General features: G+C 48.1%; 1 protein-coding gene across 1 annotated transcript in view; it reads right to left on the reverse strand.

Annotated features, from left to right (window-relative positions):
• LOC125947812 (uncharacterized) overlaps window positions 1–20469 on the reverse strand; it is a 114177-nt gene that overhangs the window by 42131 nt on the left and 51577 nt on the right. Inside the window, exons 2-3 of the mRNA XM_049673213.1 lie at window positions 11024–11137; window positions 4506–4660 (exon numbers count right to left, since the gene is read on the reverse strand). The gene's annotated coding sequence lies outside the window, so the exon portion shown is untranslated. The remainder of the gene's footprint in view (window positions 1–4505; window positions 4661–11023; window positions 11138–20469) is intronic.

Consider the following 20469-nt stretch of genomic DNA (forward strand, 5'->3'; position numbering starts at 1 on the left):
TATAATAGTTCTGTCTGCTTCAGATGTACTATCAGGAGCAATCGACGGAATCATGAGGAGCAGGAATAAACTTTTATTGTGGAACCAGCATTTTATGATGACCGGGCCTAAGCCTCCCATGAGGGGACGTCGAGGGCTTGCCTCGCCGCCGCCTCACGGGCGTGCTGGGTCGCCCAGGTTTGGTCGTCGAGGGCGGAGCTCCACAGAGCCTCACGCAAGCTCGACGAGAGGGTCGTGGTGTTAATTTGTGTGTACTGTGCTGGGCACTCCCACAGCATATGCGAAAGCGTACCCGGGTGAGTGCCACAGCACCCGCAGTTGAGGGTACTGCAAACTTCAGGAAATATAAGGTGGAGGCGGGCGGGTGAAGGGTACGTATTTGTTTGTAGCAGACGCAGGGTGATAGCCTGCACCCGGCTGAACTTAGGGTGAGGTGGGGGGAAGGTTCGGCGACTAAGGTAAAATGCCTTAACGAGATCGTTATAAGTAGTCAGATTGTCCCTGGTGTCCAACTCGTCTCCAGTGTCTCCGGCGCGGTTGACTAGGCCTCGCGCAATGGAGTGGGTGACCTCGTTGAGGTTGGGGAGGTGTGGGTGGACAGGGCCCACGTGGGCCGGAATCCATGTCAGGGACATCATGCTGTCTTTAGAGTGTGGTGCTTGGCGGAGGATACGAAGAGCTTGAGGAGAAATACGGCCTTCGCTGAAGTTAGTGACGGCTGAGCAAGAGTCACATACGGTACTGTGACAGGTGGGATCTAGAGCGGCCAGGGCGATGGCCACTTCTTCAGCCGTTTCGGCAGTGAGGGTAGTGACGCTGAAGGCGTGGTGTAGGACTCCATCACAAATGGCGACGACCACAAATCGTGTGCCATGGGAATATTGGGCTGCATCAACAAATGTGACGCCAGGTACATGAGCAAGGGCTTTTATGATAGCTCCGGCCTGAGCTTGGCGCCGGGCCCTGTTATATTCAGGGTGCATATTTCTAGGGATAGGATCTGTGTGGATCCAACTACGGATGTCAGTCGGGATCGATTGTTTGGGGCCCTGTTGCTGATGGTAAGTGAAGCCAAGCGTGGATAAAATACAGCGTCCCGTTTCAGTATAGGGTGAGCCGTTCAAGCTTACAGCGTAGTTGTGCTTCAATGAGTTCGGCAAGGGTGTTGTGAACTCCTAGTTGGTTGAAGAGTTCAGTACTGGTGTAATGCGGGAGGCCAAGTGCTTGCTTGTACACCCCTCGTATGAGGGTGTCGAGCTTGTTTTGCTCAGCCCGGTACCAGTTGAGGTACGCAGAAACGTAGGTGATGTGGCATATGACAAAAGACTGCACGAGGCGGAGAAGGCTTTCTTCTTTGAGTCCCCCTCGTCGGTTGGAGATGCGTTTAAAAAGGCGTAGGGTGTTTTGAGATTGGGCGCAGATCTTATTGAGAGCCAAGGCATTGGAGCCGTTGGTAGAGATGGTGAGACCGAGGACCCGGATACTAGGGACGTGTGGTATAGGACTGCCATCTTGAAGGCGTAGGGTGATAGAGTCACAGGGTCGGTGATCAGGTTGGTGTTTGGGAGGGCGTCCCCGCTGAATGGGCTTGTAGAGAAGAAGCTCCGATTTAGCCGGCGAACAGCGAATTCATTAAGTCCGGTTCCTTGGAGATAGGCTTCGACCGTGTCAATCGCCGTTTGGAGGCTGACTCCACTTGACCATCACTGCCTCGGTACGCCCAGATGGTGATGTCATCAGCGTAGATGGTATGATTGATATTGTCGACTCGTTGTAGTTGCTGGGCAAGGCCAATCATGACTAAGTTAAAGAGCATGGGAGAGATAACTGAACCTTGCAGGGTGCCTTTGCTGCCAAGGGGAAGCTGATCTGGTCGTAAATCCCCGGCCGAGAGGGTGGCCGTGCGATTGCAGAGGAAGTCACGGATGTAATTGTAGGATCGCTCTCCCAGGTGGAGGTGGCAGACCTGGTCAAGGATAGCTTCATGGGAAATGCTGTCAAAGGCATGAGTGAGGTCGAGTCCGAGGACGCCTTTCGTGTTACGGGTACGGTCGTTTAGTACTTGATGTTTGAGCTGCAACATAGCGTCTTGAGTAGAAAGGTGAGGGCGAAATCCAATGATGGTGTGGGGATAGATAGAGTTAAGTCTTCGAGGTGTGTGTTGATGCGTGCTAAGAAGGCGTGTTCCATCACTTTGCCTACGTACGAAGTGAGGGAGATGGGCCTTAGGTTGTTGAGGCTAGATGATTTGCTAGGCTTTGGGATTAGGATAACGTTGGCAGTCTTCCAGGCAGCTGGGATGGCGCCATTGCGCCAGCAATCGTTGATGTAGTCAATTGGATGGGACACGGACTCGTTATCGAGATTGCGAAGGGTTTTGTTAGTGACCCCGTCTGGGCCTGGAGCAGAACGACCGTTAAGCTTGCGAAGAGCAGCATGTATTTCAGATAAGCTGAAATCGGCGTCTAGTGTAGGGTTAGGATTACTGATGTAATTTCTGTGTGGACTGACCTGTAGTTTTCTTTATTGCCGAGTTGCGGAGTTGTAAAAACGATAGTTTTGTTTTATGAGAATTTGCGATTTTCGCAAAATTTTATTAAAAATTGGCAACATAAATTAAAAATTTTCAAGCAACAGTCACTAGGTTTTAACGTCTTCCTTTAAATGCAACAAATATCATCACCTTAGGTGCAGTGATTGCCAAAAAAGACGGTTTCTCCTTTCCCATTTATTTAGATTGGCGCCCCCGACCTATACCTTCCTCTTAAGGGCCCCGGGTCGCAAGAAATCTGGTGTCGGCGTCCCGCGTCAGCCCCGACCATCTTGTGAGCGACTAATCATTCCTAACCACGTATACCGAATCACGCAAGCCATCCGCGTGGCTTAGAGGCGATACTGAACTAATTTCATTTCTCAAAGTAAAATTTGTCAGAAAAATCGTGAAGTACAACTTAAAATCCAACCCACAGACATGATAGCTTCGGATTGTAATTTGAATATAGGAGAAAACATAATTCTGTTACACGGAAACTCAAACACAAACCCCTTTTCCAGCGTTCCTACCATTCATAGAGCGGCGTGCCGCGCTCTGTTCCTTGCAACAACACCATCCAGATGGCGCTGGCCTCCGCGCGCCGCTGCCGCGAAGGCAAATGTGGAGAAGAACAAGGAAATTCGCAGTTGCCGGGAAGGTTGAAAAGCAGTCAGAGTTCTTTGAATGCTATGGCGTTCCATTCTTAAAAGCGACGCTTAAGCTTCCTCCAAATGTTTACACTTGCTCGAATGTTCTCGTTGATTCTATCTGTTCTGTATGTTCCCACCGCACCTTGTTTAATCAGATTGTATGCGCGACATGAATTGCGTAGTACTTTCATGAAGGCGCGCGGGCACCAGCGCCTTCAACGAGTCATGTATAAAATCCGACGCGCTTGACCCGGAGAAGTATTCTCGATGATCGCCGACTTTGCTTGCCGCTATCGTTGTGCTTGAGTGCTACTTGCTTTGCTGGGCACAAGTTCAGTCAATAAAAAGTTAAATTTGTAACTCATAGTTTTGACACTGCATCGTTCTTCACCGCCACTACAACGTGACAATATCACCCTTTTCATTAGCATGGTAAAGTTACATTTGAGTAGCCTTGAACAACATTTTTGTATAGCAAAATAGGCCATTTATATTGTTACTGGGAGAAAAAGACACTTGGCAATAATATGTTGCAAAAGAGCACTTTTATCTCATTAAATACTTTACGCAAGCAGTGTCATGCCACACTTAGTAAATGAGTCGCCTCATCGAGCCAATAGCTATCCGCTCCTAAATTAGGCGGTTTTGCTTGACTCTTGGTGGTGGTGGTGGTGGTGGTGATGATGATGATGATGATGATGATGATGATGATGATGATGATGATGATGATGATGATGCTGATGATGATGATGATGATGATGGCCATCAACTCTGGCACGTGGAGCTCTTTCACTTTTGCTTTCTTGCTTCTATTCATAGCCATTTGTGTATAAACGCAATGCATCCCTCTCCAGCGAGTGATAATCAGTGCCACCGTACCAAAGTTTTCAAGCATTACAAGGAACGGTGTAGTTAGCTAATTAATAAAAAGCTTATCAGTAAAAGGTTTCTCCGTTCTACATGTTTTAAGAAGGGGGAATTCCAGTCCGTCAACCCAGTGGCAATTGCAGAAATGGTTGGCTTACTGTTTTCCAAGTAAATACTTTAATATGCAAGTGTTGAAAAAAATGTTGTATGTGCACCAAGTGCGTGGGATTCGGAACACATGTAAGCCTCCTATATGTATCCACAAATATATCCGACGAAGAAACGATGGTGAACGACAAACACCGTGTAAGAAGCAAGGAAAGCTTAGATTTCAAATTTTAGCGTGAAATTTAATATAGCCTGGCCATTAGGAACAATTACCTGTATTATATTTAGTTTGTATAATGTGTTTTCAATTTTCTTGCATGCGAATTACATAAGTCCGCTTCACTCACCACTCCGATCTGGACCGGTCGATGTAATCCACAACTGTAAGGTACGGAGATGTGCTATTAACCATCTCCATTGTGATGCATGTCGAGTTTATACCAAAGAGGGGGTCCGTTTTTTCAGACAGGATATACTTCACTGGTTTTTCAACTTTTAACAACTACAGAGAAGGAAACAAGAAGACGAGGAAATGTTTACAAGGTTGCCCTACGCTCGCGTGACATTCGTTATCACCATCGGTCTATTCGGCACAATGTTGGCGCAGCTGCCCTAAGGATATTATAAAACTGCTCAGACTAGCAGTTGTGGCTCTGTGTGGTAATAGCTATTTAGCCTGCCAACTCTGTTTAGCAAAGGTAGATAACCAGGTGAGTTTGTAAGATGGACATCTTTGCGTGACTTTTTAGTGGCTAAACATGTGAATTGTTCAGGTTTTAGTACATTGTGATGACAAAAAAGTCTAGCAAACCGCAAGTACGTGAGAAGGTACAGACAGAGGTGATCATCAAATATTTGGTTAGTATTTTCGCATCGAAACAAATATATATGTTGGGGCTTTACGTACATCAAAACGTATATCGCCATCTCCCAACAAGCCTGAACATGTGTGACAGAGAAATATAGTTTAGTTATTGTGAAGAAGAAGAGGCGCTATTTTCTGCAACCATTTAGGGCTCAGCGCCTGCTCCTCTGTCTTTCCATCTTGATAAGCGTTTCTCGTTCTCTCTCGAATTTGTCCCCAAGAGGAAGCAATTTCACGAAAACCAAGAACTTAACGTGTTTACATACAAGCGCTAGTGACTAGGTCATGGTGTTTTTATCTGTTATTAAGAAGACAGTGTAACGACGAAGAACGACGTAAAGGAATAACAACTTCTACTAATTTACTAAATAACGCATATGGCTAAGTAGCACGATCAAAGCTTGTTGCACAGAAAAAAAATTTTTTTAATCTAAGGACTCTTAACCATAAAGCTGCGACTGCAAATACACTTCCACTAGATTATTGATATCTATCTTGCTTCTGATGCCATCGACGTACGTGATCTTGATCATGAATCACCGTTTCAGGCGCACGTTGATGAACTTTCACTAGAAAGGCGCATATGCCCTGCGTTTCAATTTGGTAGAGTGTCTGAGCCAGTCTGTTGAGCCACGGCTTTGAGGCGCCATTCGGCATGCGCTCTGTGGAGGAGTAAAGAACGAAAGATAGGTAGGGAAGTCAACCAGATGCCTGTTTGGTTTGCCACATGATGGCTGTTGCCCATCGATATTACGGTGCACACCTTCGCGTCTTCTTCTGCAATTTCTTCTGTTGTTTTATTGCGATAGCAATTATATGGACACTTCAACCGGATTTCTGCCGTCGCCGTCGCCGTCGTCGTCGCCGTCGCCGTCGCCGTGAGGTTCTCTATAGACTAAAATCTTCGCCGCGCGCCGTATGCCCGAGCGGAAGCATGCGGGGACGCGCGCTATCACGGAAAGCGAACGCGCTCATCTCCCACGCGCAAGCAAGGAAGCAGGAAGCCAGCGCCGTAGGGAGCGGGGGGGGGGGGGGGGGGGGGGGGGGGGGCGCACTTCTATTCTGCCAACAACCGCGCTCGTCGCTCGTCCGCACCGTCTCTTATCTCCACACGGCTCTGACCTTTATGCGCCGTGAATTCGCCGCTCAGTTTCCGTTGAAGCGATAGACCGCACGTACCTTCGCCCGCTGCGGCGTATGCTTGCTGCCAGCGTTTTGACAGTCGTTGTCTGCAGTCATTCAGTGTGATCTATTCGTGTTTGTTTGTGCGCGCTCACACCACGCTTGTTCATTCAGTTAGTAATAGTCGGGCCACATTTTCCAACGCACGCTACAATGCAATGCTGCCCGGATCGGCAGTGCAGCGCTACAGGTGTGTCCCTTCGCACGCGCTGCCCACGGGAAGCGCTTCTCATCAACACCACCGTTTCACACGCGCCTTCTCGTGGTCATCGAGTCTCTCTTCATGTCGGTGTATACTTACGCCGCAGCACACCTGCTTACTTAATCAGCTCATGTTTACTACAATTCATATTGCTACCAAAGCCGCTCACCTTACTTCGTATGACATTGTTGTGTTGCTATCGCATTCATTGCTTCGCCCTTAGGGCGAAACTGTGACATTTTTTTCTTTGCATGATTGGATATATGACATACAAGGGGCTTCAGAAAACATGACACAATCAATGCAGATGCCGAATGTAACCATCTACCCACCGACCTCGTATGTATGATGTGTGTCACGGACGATGGACGAGGCAAAGCAGGCGCTGGATAGCACATTCATTATTTTGCAAGGGACCAGGCAAGTTGGAACTCCACGGCGACAGGGCTGATAGTCACTGAACACATGGCAAGGATAATGGCACCCCTGATATCATAAATGCACTTCTTTCAGACAAACAGTGTTGATGAGCTCGTGGGAAGTCAGAAGAAGCTGAAGAGTCTCTCGGTAGAAGCTCCCCGTGCTAGCTACGCATGTTATAGTAATGGAGAGGAGTGACTCGGGCTAATATATTATAGCAGGCTACGTAGCAAGAAAGTGCGTCCTAAAACTTAACTGTTGTTTTGTGAGAATCCTCCTCGTCAGGCGAACGCGCTGAACAGGGACAAACGAAGAAAGACACACACGTTCGTTTGTCAACGAAACGCTCCCTTGTCCCTGCACCTCATGACTCCACTTCTTAGTCAAAGGTATTAACAGTCGAGAAGCGCAAGCTGTTTAAGCCAGCCGTAAAAAAGTGTGCGTTTCACGAAATTGTCATCATCGCCATTGGCTCGAGCGTCGCCGTCTTCTTCCGCAGCTGGCTCAATCGCACCCTTCGGTTAGCGCTCGAACTCGTGGTTGCTTGGGCTAGTTGGTAATCCATGGTAAAAAACGATATCCAGCGCGCAGGACCGGAACTGAGGGAGACGAAACGCACTGCGCTGTGTGTGTGTCGTCTCTCAGCCATTGTCCTTCGCACTGTACATCGTTTTTACTGTTTATTCACTATAGGCAACACTATAGAAATATATTTATTCTCCTTTTGCTGACATTGTGAGCAATGTAAGCATTCAGGAGTCAAGCATGAGCTTCAGATCTATCGTACTCTTCCGTTGAGTGCGCGGATAAGCGCGCACTGCGGGGCGGTTCAGGTGAAAAGCGCAGCAGCGCCGCCTGCCGGTTTCTGTGCAAACGACCTCGGCTCCTGGATCGCCCTCGTCCCACTACCCCTATCTAGTTCACTATACTTTCGGCATCCCACCGTCTATTTAGAATGACGTGGTGAAGTTATGTAGCTTGGCATGACCAGAGTTCCAACTGCCGGGGAAGCGCGCACGGAGAACCCAGCGAGATGTATTCGCGCACGTTTGAGCCTACAATCAGCCTCGGAAGTCAGTTGCATACTTCTAATTCACTTAACGAATGTGACTTTACTGCGGCATTCTCACTTTAATTCTAAGCTGTGGTTTAGCAGCAATGTCTAGTTACGAAACATAGCACGATCCCAGAAGCGCGGGTACTGTTCTGCTACGGAATAAGTTGTGCTAGCTGTTTATTTGACACGCGTTCACGATCTTATCTGTAGACACATTGCGCGTCAACCTCGTTTGTTGGACGTGGTTTCCGCCCATTAATAAAATAGTTTTGGTTAGTTATAACAGCAGACTTGTCGAGTTGCCGAGTGGCCGGCTGCACAATACGCGAGCGTTCGAAGCAATGGTAGCTGCTGGATTGTGCATATCTTATAGATCGCAGGGACCGAGCATGCGGCATAATCATACTCAAGCTCGTGGAAATTCTGTCCTTAGAAATTTGTGTCGCATTTTTCTTATGCGAACTCTTTTGGGTATTACTACTTTACAGGGCAAAGAGGCTAATGTCGAAGCACAAAGCTTATGTGTACTATCATGGAGGTTTCCCTAAACGCAGTGATCGTTGTGTTGAACCACCTCATCAGTCACATTCAGGAGGCTAACGTAGAAATAGTATAGTAGACTTAAAATGCGTGAAAACGATGCCGGTGGCTGACGCAAATATTCTATAATGATTGGCACTCAGATCCTCAGATCGGCTCAGATGCAAAGATGCGCCGTACACGGGCGCTCTTAAGTTTGAATTCCTACTCCAAGCAATTCGACAGTAAGAAGGTTTGCCAGTACACGCTAGCAATCGAGACACCGCTGCTCTTAGTCGAGTGGAAACCGATTCAGCCAATATAGTTCACAAGACGCACCCACACCAGCGGCTGATAAGGCAGGTCACATTTTACGCAGCCAAGAGAAATTTCCGCATACTGTCGTTACTGCTGTACCAAAAAGCTACAGTGGTTGCCCGACGACCTTGTATGAACTGACATCAAGTAAATTTCTCGGAGAACGAGCTAAAGTGTCCCCGAATTGTTCCGCAGCACGCAACAGCAACACATTTAAGCAGCACCGCGCCGGCTCGCACAAGCCAGAGAACAATTAAGTAAATTTTAAACTAAAATAATTAAATAAAGAAAGTACTTAAACAATTAGGCTTACAAGAGCTTGTCCAACGTTAGCTGGAACACACTATATCACGTACAATGAACGAGACGGGAAACTGAATCGTACGACCCGCCGCTACTTATGCTAATTCATGACAAGCGGTCATACGCGTTCTAGCATTTGCGAACATGTTTGCTTTTTGAAAAAGTGCCTCAGAAACTAGCATGCGATGCGGGCGTTTTATTCTTCCTTATATTCATAGAATGCCCTGCGGGATAATCAGTGACACTGTTACGGCTCGGCTCTGTGACGAACATTCCATATCGCGCGGCCAAAACAAGGACGACAGTCGGGACGTAAAAACGACGAGGAGCCCCACGAGTGTAAAATGTAGGCTCCCTAGTAAAATGTGACCGAGCGTGCCCGCTAGCGTCGGCGTCTTTGTGTGCGCTGGTATACCCTAGCGTTCTCCCCGTTTTCTATGACTCGACTAGTATGGCGAAGTTAAGCACCAACGAGTCGACTGCATCCGATCCCTGCGTTCCCTGAGCGAGATTAGTGCCGAGAAGCTATAAAGAAGCAGCGCGCATGATGACCGGAGGCGTCCACTACGTGGACGCCTCCGGTCATCACCCCGGGGGATGGTACACGGCGGCGGTAGTTCACAACAGCAACACAGTTAATGGCCTCACCGTTAGAGCCCGTAATGCAACATACTTGGAAGAAGACGCCATCGCTCTCGCGGCTTCACATTCCGATTCAAAATACATAATCACCGACTCGCGAGGGGCCTGTCGGAACGTCGAACAAGGCTGGACCCCCTTTATAGCCTATCATATCTACAGAAAATGCATACGGGATACGGACTCCGCACACCGTTACCTTATATGGTGCCCTGCTTAGACAAGCGGCTGTAGCCCGGACAGATGTTTATAGTGCTGCAAGTGCTACTGTGCTGTGCCACCTGTGACCGATTGTGATTGTGTATCTGTGCTCCTTTCTTTCTCTATCTCTACTTTCCTGTCACTTTACCTCCCCCTCCCCTCTCTTCCCAGCGTAGGGTAGCAAACCGGATCTTCCCATCTGGTTAACCTCCCTGCCTTTCCCTTTCTTCTCTCTCTCTCTCTCTCTGCTCATCAGGGGTTAGCAAGAAACGAGGCAGCAGACGCAGCCGCCCACGCGCTCTCTCACCAGGCTGATTTCTCCTCCCCACCCGATCAGGAACCCTATTTTAATCCGGCCTATACCTTTAAAGATATTACAATATACTATCATGACAGTCATCGCCTTTACCCTCGCCCATGTAAACGCCTTAGGAAGGAGGATGAGCGGCTCTTTCTCCGCCTTCTAACCAATACTTTGTTGTGCCCGGCATGTTCTAAAACATTTTGACCCCTCCTTTAGCGGCAACTGCCCACACTATGGTGTGGTGTCTTCGGACACCTATCACATGGTGTTTGTCTGTCCCTCCAACCCGGCCATCCCTCCCATCCCCAACCCAACCCGGGAGGACTGGGAGGCGACCCTGCTCGGCTGCCACGACTTACAGGCCCAACAAGCCTTAGTTTGGCGCGCCCGTGCGGCGGCTACCGCCACTGGAATCCTGAACTAGGGACCTCCACCCAGTATTTGTAAGGACCAGTCCCTTACGGGCTGGTCCAAGCATTCCTCCTGTCCCTCCATAGCCAAATAAATGTTTTCACCACCACCACCGCCGCCGCGTGCGGAGGCGAAGTTGCACAAAAAGGCTGCAGTTGCCGGGAAGACTGATAAGCAGCCAGGGATCATTGAATGCTATCGCGTTCCACTCTTAAAGGCGAAGCTTAAGCGTCCTCCAAATTTTTCTCTAAGGTTACGGGGTACGATGCCCGATTTCAGGAACCAATCTACACCTTTCAGGATTCGACACGAAATGTCTAGTGCATCTCCTTGAATCGCCAAATAAGAACTGCATCCCGGCATGTGAAGTCCAGCGCCGCTGGGTAACATGAAAAAGTTCCGTCTATAGCGTGAAACTGGACGGCAATATCACTTTATGCTTACATTTGTCGCGTCGACAGGCGAATCCCCGGCGGGGCATCTGTGAAGTGTGTCATACAGCACCAATAAAAAGCTAAAGCTTGACAGGAACCGCATATTCCTTCTCTCTCTCTCTCTCTCTTCACGCAGCCAAGGGCAGTTTCACTGATGTTAGGAAGAGAGGCGTCACAAGCTTATACGTGGCAGGACTGACATCCGTATCCTACCGTGACAACGTATATAACAGCATAACATTTACCATATTCGCAGAATCGATGCTGTTTACAAAAGACGCCATTAGTGATACTGCTTGACGTTACTCATGAGTAATAGTGGCATCGTAAAGGTTAAATGACAAGCTTTTGCAACAACAACCACATGAAACATTTTCTTTTTCAATACGAGCATGCCAGTAGTAATTAAAGCGGACAGCTGGGCTATTGGTAATATCGACATTTCATGCATTTCCACCGCTTTAAAGAAATCGGAAAAAATTTGAGGAAAGACGAAAGGGGACAGGTGGGACGCTGGTCTTCAACTGATTGATACATGTTATCGCGTTCTTTTATTGACAATGTGATCAGTCTGATTGACAAGGACCGTTCAATTCCTGAAGTTTTTTTGTTTTTTCATTCAAAAAGAAAACGTTAAATGTGTCAGCACAGTTTCCATCGCGTTTTCAATGAAAGAACGCGATTACTTGCGCGTATCAAAACCTGTCTGCCAAGAGCCAAGCATTTATGATAAGTGGCTTCAAGCATGCGCTACAATTCATGTACCACCGTCTGTTGGTGCATGATCAGTGAACTTGTATATATATTGTTACGTAGGAAGACGCAGACGAAAAGCTATATGCAAGTATATTTACAAAGAAATGCGCCGCACTTGGCCAAGAAGCCACAGCCCGCAGTAGCCTCTAATCTTCGTCGTCGTCTTCACACTGCTCGCCTCTTCGTCAAGGCAAATACCGTTCCGTAGCAATATATATATATATATATATATATATATATAGTGCAACAATATCACTTGAGGACCAGCGTCCTACCTGTCCTTTCGTCTTTCCTCTTCTCTTAATTTGTCCTATTTCTTTCAAGCGCTACAAATGCATGAAATGCGCGTAGTACATTTTTTTACTCAAAAGAACTACGAATATTCGGAAAAGGTCCATTTGATTTAAAGTCGCGTACATTATATTTTTATATAGAATTTATTTTAATATTTCTGTTAGAACCAAAGTGGCAGGAGGCATGGGTTCCCCACCCATGCCTGTGTACGGGTTGGAAAGTGCTTACATTTGAATGGCGCAATTTTCTTTCTATAATCGTTTTCATGTTTGCAAACCTCTCAATAATGGCAGTCGATTAGAGAAAATATTGCATACTGTGCACAGGATAAAAAAAAATGGTCCGCGTATGCCTGCTAAATAACCGAATCCCCTGCTCAGCAATAACGCTATCTAATTAAAGAAAATATTTTGCTCAACACAGACCCTTAAACATCGACCTATTTAAAGATTGCTTGCCTTGATAGGGGACATTCGAAGCAACCGGCAAATATGTGCACCTGGCATTAGTCTTTCTTTACTATGGCCACATTCTCATATTTAAAAGTACTGTGGATGAAGGGCCTGAATCGAATAAGAATCGCGAATAACAAAGTTTTGTTCATGATTTAGAATATTGAATCAGAGCATATTTTTAGTTTCAAATGATTATGCACTGTACTTAATGTATTGTTTCTAAAGCGTCATTCAAACCGAGATGATCTAATTATTCTATTCCAATGATCTTCCTTATCGTGCTTCCTCAGCGGCGCTCCTCCCACGTGATATCCCGAGTCGGCTGGCTGTTAATGGTGGAGGATAAGAAAGGAATACAAAGGATCTAAATGAGTACTTACACTATGCCGACCCAAGTTTTGTTAGCGTTAGGCAATATTGTTAACTATTGCCAATGTTGCCAATGTTGTTGACTATTAGGCAATGTTTGGTCATGAGGTCGACATCACGCTGTGAATAGGCCTTATTTGCCAGTCAGCGTCAGTGCACGAGTAAATCTACTGGCGTGTCCTTGCTGGCTTTGGAGCATGTCTTTAATTGAAGCATTTGGAATATCTGGAGGCGTGCCACTATTTATTTTGACATTGGTTTAAGTGTAATAATAACAAAAGTGGACCGCATGTGTCATACAGAGATGTAATAATGTAGGTTCATAACTTGGTCTTGGAATAACCGGCTCTTACGTAGGCTATTTTCCCGTGTATTTGCAGTAAATAAACGACAGTGTCATTGACGACCACAACGACGAATCTGTCCTATAAAAAAATGTGCTAATGTTTTTGAACGAGCCACCAAAACACTTACTTTTTATTACTAATTCAAAAGAAAGAAAGAACATAAATATTATTTATTATTCTATTTTCACACAAAAGTAAGATATCGCAGCGACAGCAGCTGATTAACGAGGATGCCTCGGGTTCATTAGTATACTTTCGCAAGCTAAAAGGAAGCGACCTTTCACACGAACTTACGTAGCTCAGCACACGACGTCAATTTCTCTGCAGATGCTAGCCCGACACTAGCGGGTGACAGCATCAACATTTCTGTGCAGCGCATACATGATGGCCACATGACATGCTGGGTGATCTCATTTTTCAAGACGAACAAATCCAAGTAAAGAAGGTGGCTAATTGAAATGAGATAATTGGCACGGTAAGAATATCATAAGCGAGTCACGCGTCTCTGAAAATGTCACCCATCTTACTTCGTCACATTGAGCGACTCTGGCCGGCGAAGAAAACAAAATGGGAACTCTGAGCGCGCTGTTGGCGTGGCTGTTGCGTGTCTGCAAGTTGCAGCGTTTATTTGCGGGCACGAACGCGTACGCCCAACTCAGTGGTTGCGTATGGAAAGAGCGGTGGGGATACGCCTATACTTCGAGGAACATCTGCACCTCGATTCACGCCATGGAGCAAATGAAAGATGGGAATACTTTTGGGAGTGGAATAAAATTCCAAATCGTATCTCGAAAAGAGCTTTGTTGGAACCCATTCAGCTATAGGCTGTCACTAGTGCTTCTTTCTATCACGCATACACACACGTCGAGAACAATCGACGGTTTCGAGACAAACGCGTTCAATAACAAGAATGTCCCCATAATTGACGTTTGTGGCTGAAAGCAGCCCCGATATTTATAAAGGCGACACCTGCCCTTCAGTGGCGGTCAGTGGTTCAGCAGAACTGTTCATCCCACTGATCTGTACTATGTTTTGCTATAGATACTGCTTGGCCGCTCGCTGAGCCGGTCGCAGGTGAAGCCAGCGGAAGTGTGGTGTCGCGTGGCAGCTTGTCCCAAAGCAGGGCGTACGCTGCACTAGTATTACTAGCGCGTGCAGTCAGATATTCTTGCGGCCGTAACAATTCCTTCTTCGTGGTTTGCCGGTGTTTAATTTTGTTATCTCCGCCTGTCTAGTAAGAGATTTTACGATAATCTGAATCTGCATGCGATAGTTTGTTCTTACATGAAGCTTTTTCTCAATCACCAGTGATTCCAGTACGCGCCGCTCACGTTAGCGACGCTGTCGGCGCTACTACGGGAAATTCTGGACGTCTTTCCAAAAGACTTCTCCAGCCTGCTTCGGTAGTTTACGGCACAAGAATCAGGTATCTTAGAGGAAGAAACGAAGAAATACTGAACTCCCGTGCACAGGAAATGCCGCTGTAAAGTCGCCAAGCACCAACTTCCGGGAGAAGGCTGGCTTCAGTCGAGGGGGCTCGATGCGCTATCCAGCCCCCTATAGCAGATCCAGACATTGGGGGGGGGGGGGGGGGGGGGGTCATTGCATGAGAGCGAGTGGTCTGACCCGTCACATCGCTGTAAGACAGGAAGCAAGAAGCCGAATAAAGCTCTTCTACAAAAATTACTAGAGTACTAGAGGGAACTCTACCGTTGCGATTTTTCCGCTACCGTGTAAATCTTTCTACAAAAATTATAAAATACTAGAGGGAACTCTACCGTTGCGATATTTAAGTTAGCGTGGGAATGATGGGTAGTATGTCGATTTGTCTAAACTTCGCGATTCAGGGTGGTGTTATTTGTTAGGCTTTATCTTTCTTAAAATTTCAAGCAATCATAGCTCCCTACACAGATAGAGGAAGGCAATAAGCATTCGCGCACATGTATAATCACTGCGAATTGTTGCATTTAATCATGCCTGTCAACAGCTCTACCGAATTATTCGTAAAGTGTACCAATTTACATTCGTTCTACGATTTTACGAATGTTTCGTCAAGTTTTATGAAAAATCTATGTCGTTGACGAAAAAGTTATAAAAAAGGTGCCGAATAATGAGTGGCGCATAATAGCTGGGGGCTCTCAAGGCCTCCTAGATCGGGCGGTTATGCTTCGAGCAAGTTTATTCCGACACGTTATTCCTGAAAGTGATAAAATTGGCAATAGCAATGACGCTGAAAAAGGCAGGGCTAACAAAGTACAATGCGTTGTTTTTCAATCTCCGCGTTCTGGTTTCCCAGTAAATATAGTGCGTATGTGTCCCACAAAAGGTGTGTGCTCAGGGTAAACTTTTAGAAAATGCATACAATTATAAAATTAGTGTGAACTTAATTATAAATTTCTTAAACTGAATCCTTGCTAGTATCGTCTATTCTAAAATTAATTTGTAGAATGCGACGAGAATAACATAGTTTAAGATTTAACCGCCGAGTCTTAATGCGGCCTCTGCATCCTCACACATTCCTAATCATTTTGATTCGGTACAACAATAACGAAAATGAACCATTTCGACAAGGATAGAATAGATAAACTTTATTGGAAGAATAATCAAAGTTTTGTGTTGCCCCCGACAAAGCTGTTTCTGGTGGCTACCGTGTGTGCTTGTGACAGTGAGGACATATTTAGGCGAGTCATTATGGCTCTATATTGCCACATGCCGTCACATATGAGCCATCTGCTGTGGCACGTACTCGCTTGGGGATTGAAAGAAGAAGAAGAGAACGTTCTTCTTTTTGGTCTGGTTCCAGTAAAGACGGGGACTTCTTGCTAGCTCTGTTGTTTCGCCCGTGACATTACTGGTGGAAGTACTGGGTAAATGCACCTTCGCTCCCAAGTTTTCGCCGTCACTGCTAGCACCTCCCAGACAGCCACAGCTCCCACAGCAAGAAGCAGCCGCCGCCTGCAAGGACTACCACCCGAATTCGTTTCCCTGTCGTCGAGACTAGAAACAACAATGTCAACGACCACTACAAACCAGGCGAGCCAAACCCATGATGCCCAGTATTCTCTCCCGCATGTTTTTCATGCGCCACAGACGCCCAGACCGTTCCACGGAGACACTTTTGAAGATGTTGAAGACTGGCTGGACCACTTCGATCGGGTTGCCAGCATTAACGAGTGGGATGATGTTCGCAAGCTGCGGAGAGTTTACTTCGCGCTAGAAGACTCTGCGAAGACATGGTATGAGAACCATGAGGGTTCTTTTGCGACATGGCACGAGTTTAGCCGACAGCTCCGCGATGCGTACCGCAACGCCGAAAGAAAGGAGAGAGCTGAACAAGCCATCTCTTCTAGGAACCAGCGGCCCAACGAGAGAGTCTCGATGTTTGTCGAGGACATGCTTCGTCTTTTCAGACGCGCAGACCCTGCAATGCCCGAGGAAAAGAAGGTGCGACATTTAATGCGTGGAGTCAAGGAACAGCTTTTCGCCGGACTCGTACGCAATCCACCAACAACTGTGGCCGAGTTCGTGAGTGAGGCCACCACGATGGAGCGCACTCTCCAGCAGCGGTCGTCACAGTACGAACGCCACGACATCACGGCTACTGCGTGCTCTCTTGGGTTCGACAGAGAGAAGCAGGCCCTCGCAGACTTCATACGAAGCGTTGTGCGTGACGAACTGCGGCAACTCCAAGCAGTGTCACCAGTGGGACCCCAACCACCCGTGACAGCACTTTCAGACGTCATCCGGAGTGAAATCAGGCAGGCGGTGCAACCACTCGCACCACCTAGACCTGAGGTCCCTGTGCTAACCTATGCAGCGGCATTGAGGGCTCCTGCACCACCATCTACAGATCCTATCATGCGTACAGTGGACCAGGCTACACATCTGCTACCGGACACCTCTTCGCATCCGCTATCCGGCTCAAGGTATCCGAGCGTACCTACGTATCGACCACCAGATCACTCAAGACAGAGCGCTACTAAGGCAAGTGTATGGCGCTCGTCGGATAACCGTCCGCTATGCTACCACTGTGGCGAAGCGGGTCACGTGTACCGCGACTGCCAGTACCGCCAGCTAGGTCTCCGCGGCTTTCATCCCGGCGCGCGGTGCCCACGTTACGGTAAGCGTCCCCGCGAAATCGAAGCGTATCTGACGGGCCAGCGAATTTCATCGACTGTTCAGCGCCGCCAATCGCGATCACCATCCCCTCGCCGGTCCGTGTCACCTAGCTTGCCCTCGTCGTCTTACGCTCCCCTAAGGAACCGCTCACCGAGTCCCCACAGGGGAAACTAGGAACCACGACTTCTGGGGGTGAAGTCGCTTTTCAACGAACATTCAAAGAACCTCCCTCGACGCAACGACCCGACGACGACCGTTCCGATTTTTCTTTATTTTCCGACAGTACTAAGATTATTTCTGCCGACATCGCCGTAGTTGTTGATAACCATGCTGTCACTGCCCTCGTCGACACCGGTGCCGATTATTCAGTTATGAGCGGCGCACTGGCATCTAAATTGAGGAAAGTCACCACGTCATGGCAAGGGCCCCAGTTACGCACAGCAGGTGGCCATCTGGTGATGCCAACTGGAATGTGCACGGCACGTATTCGGATCCGTGCGTCGACGTTCACGGGGTCTTTCCTCGTATTACCTGTGTGCTCGCGCCCAATAATCCTTGGAATGGACTTTCTTTGTGAATACGGCGCAATCATTGACTTACGTGAGTTGCTGGTGTCGTTCGAGGACCCTTTTCCTTCTGAAGCTGACAACATCACCCCAGTACCGAAGACCGTGCTACGTGTGTCCGATGAATCCGTGACTCTGCCACCGCGCAGCAGCCTCTTTGTCGGTGTGGAATGTGAGCAGGACGTTCCCCACGCTGTAATAGCGGAGGCAAATTTGTCTTTCCTCCTTGCACAACAAATATGCGTTGCCAGAGGAGTTATTCAGCCTCGAAACAGACAGGCTCACTTGCTGGTCACGAACTTCAGTGAGGAATATCGTCATCTTGCCAGACGCACCGCGATTGCATACTTTGCGGAAATTGCCGACGTCAACGGTCCGCCAGTATTAGCTGCTCTTTCGCCATGTGACCATTCTGCCAAGGCGTTTGCGAGCTCTCTAGATGTGAACCCGAGCCTACCATCAGAACAACGAGAAAGGCTTCTGGACGTACTCGATTCTTTTCGAGATTGTTTCGCTACAACGACGAAGGTTAACCAGACGCCGCTTTCCCAGCATCGTATCATTACCGCACCTACCGAAAGGCCCGTTCGACAACATGCCTATAGGGTATCGCAAAAGGAACAAGACGCTATACGTCATCAAGTTCAACAGATGCTTAAAGATGACGTCATCCAGCCATCGACCAGTCCCTGGGCTTCGCCAGTTGTGTTAGTAAAGAAGAAAGATGGTACCTTGCGCTTTTGCGTGGATTATCGAAAATTAAATAAGATCACGAAGAAAGACGTTTACCCCCTGCCCCGAATAGATGACTCCTTGGATCGTATACGCAACGCTCGCTACTTTTCTTCCATGGATTTACGCAGTGGCTACTGGCAAATCTCCGTTGACGCGCGTGATCGTGAAAAGACCGCTTTTATTACTCCTGACGGCCTCTACGAGTTCAAGGTGCTTCCTTTTGGGTTATGCTCAGCGCCAGCTACTTTTCAAAGAATGATGGACACGGTTCTCTCTGGGCTGAAATGGCAATCGTGTCTCGTTTACCTCGACGACGTGGTGGTCTTTTCGGACACGTTTGCGCAGCACGTCCAGCGCCTTCAGACAGTTCTTCAGGCAATTCGAACAGCTGGACTTTCTCTAAAACCCGAAAAGTGTCATTTTGGATACGAAGAATTGAAGTTTTTAGGTCACATTGTGAGCCATGCCGGCATCCGCCCAGACCCAGAGAAAACGAGCGCCGTCGCAGCATTTCCCGTGCCAACAAATAAGCGTGATCTACGCCGATTTCTGGGGCTCTGTGCGTACTACCGACGCTTTGTCAAAAATTTCTCTAAAATCGCTGAACCCCTCAACCACCTGACGAAGGAAGGCATGCCGTTTGTTTGGGGTCAGGATCAGTGCCTCGCATTCGATACCCTCCGAAACCTTCTCCAGGCCCCACCTGTACTCGGTCACTTTGACGAGACCGCTGACACGGAGTTGCACACAGACGCCAGCAACGTCGGCCTTGGAGCTGTCTTGATTCAGTGGCAAAATCACATAGAGCGTGTGATTGCCTATGCGAGCCGAACGTTATCCGCTGCCGAGAAAAACTACTCTGCCACAGAAAAAGAATGCTTAGCCGTTGTCTGGGCCATAACAAAGTTTCGGCCATACTTGTACGGTCGTCCATTCAGAGTAGTCAGCGACCACCATTCGCTTTGCTGGCTCGCGAATCTCAAAGATCCCTCAGGTCGCCTGGCGCGTTGGAGCCTTCGACTGCAAGAATTTGACGTCACCATCGTTCACAAGTCAGGTCGCAAACACACCGACGCTGACTGTCTCTCACGTGCACCAGTCGGAAGTACCCCCGCTGACCTTGAAGAGGACGACAGTTTTCTTTCTGCCGTATCAGTAACAGACATGGCTCAACAACAGCGCGACGACTTGGAGCTCAGTCCTCTCATTGACTACCTGGAAGGGCGTACGTCAAGTCTTCCTCGAAGTTTCCCACGCGCGCTAGCCTCCTTTTGTTTCCGGGATGGCGTGCTTTATAAGAAGAACTTTGACCATACGCAAGCTACATACCTGCTAGTCGCGCCGACCTCGCTTCGTGACGATATTTTACGTGCCTGTCACGACGAACCATCGTCCGGACACCTGGGGTACACACGCACGTTGGAACGAATTCGCCGCTCTTACTACTGGCCACGTCTCGCAAAGACTGTGAAGCATTACGTTCGCACATGTCGCGACTGCCAACGACGTAAGACTCCACCTGTGCGGCCAGCAGGGCTGCTACAACCAGTATCAATACCGCAGAGGCCATTTCATCAGATCGGTATGGACTTGCTGGGATCATTCCCCACGTCTTCGTCCGGCAATCGGTGGATTGTGGTTGCTACCGATTATCTAACACGGTACTGCGAAACAAAGGCACTCCCAAAAGCTACCGCAGCAGACATCGCCCATTTTTTCGTGCACAGCATTGTCCTCCGTCACGGAGCGCCGGCGGTCGTCATTACCGATCGTGGGACAGCTTTCACCGCCGAGATGTTACAGGAAGTCTTGAGG

Source organism: Dermacentor silvarum, chromosome 8 (assembly GCF_013339745.2).
Source record: "Dermacentor silvarum isolate Dsil-2018 chromosome 8, BIME_Dsil_1.4, whole genome shotgun sequence".
NCBI classification, from domain to species: Eukaryota; Metazoa; Arthropoda; class Arachnida; order Ixodida; family Ixodidae; genus Dermacentor; species Dermacentor silvarum.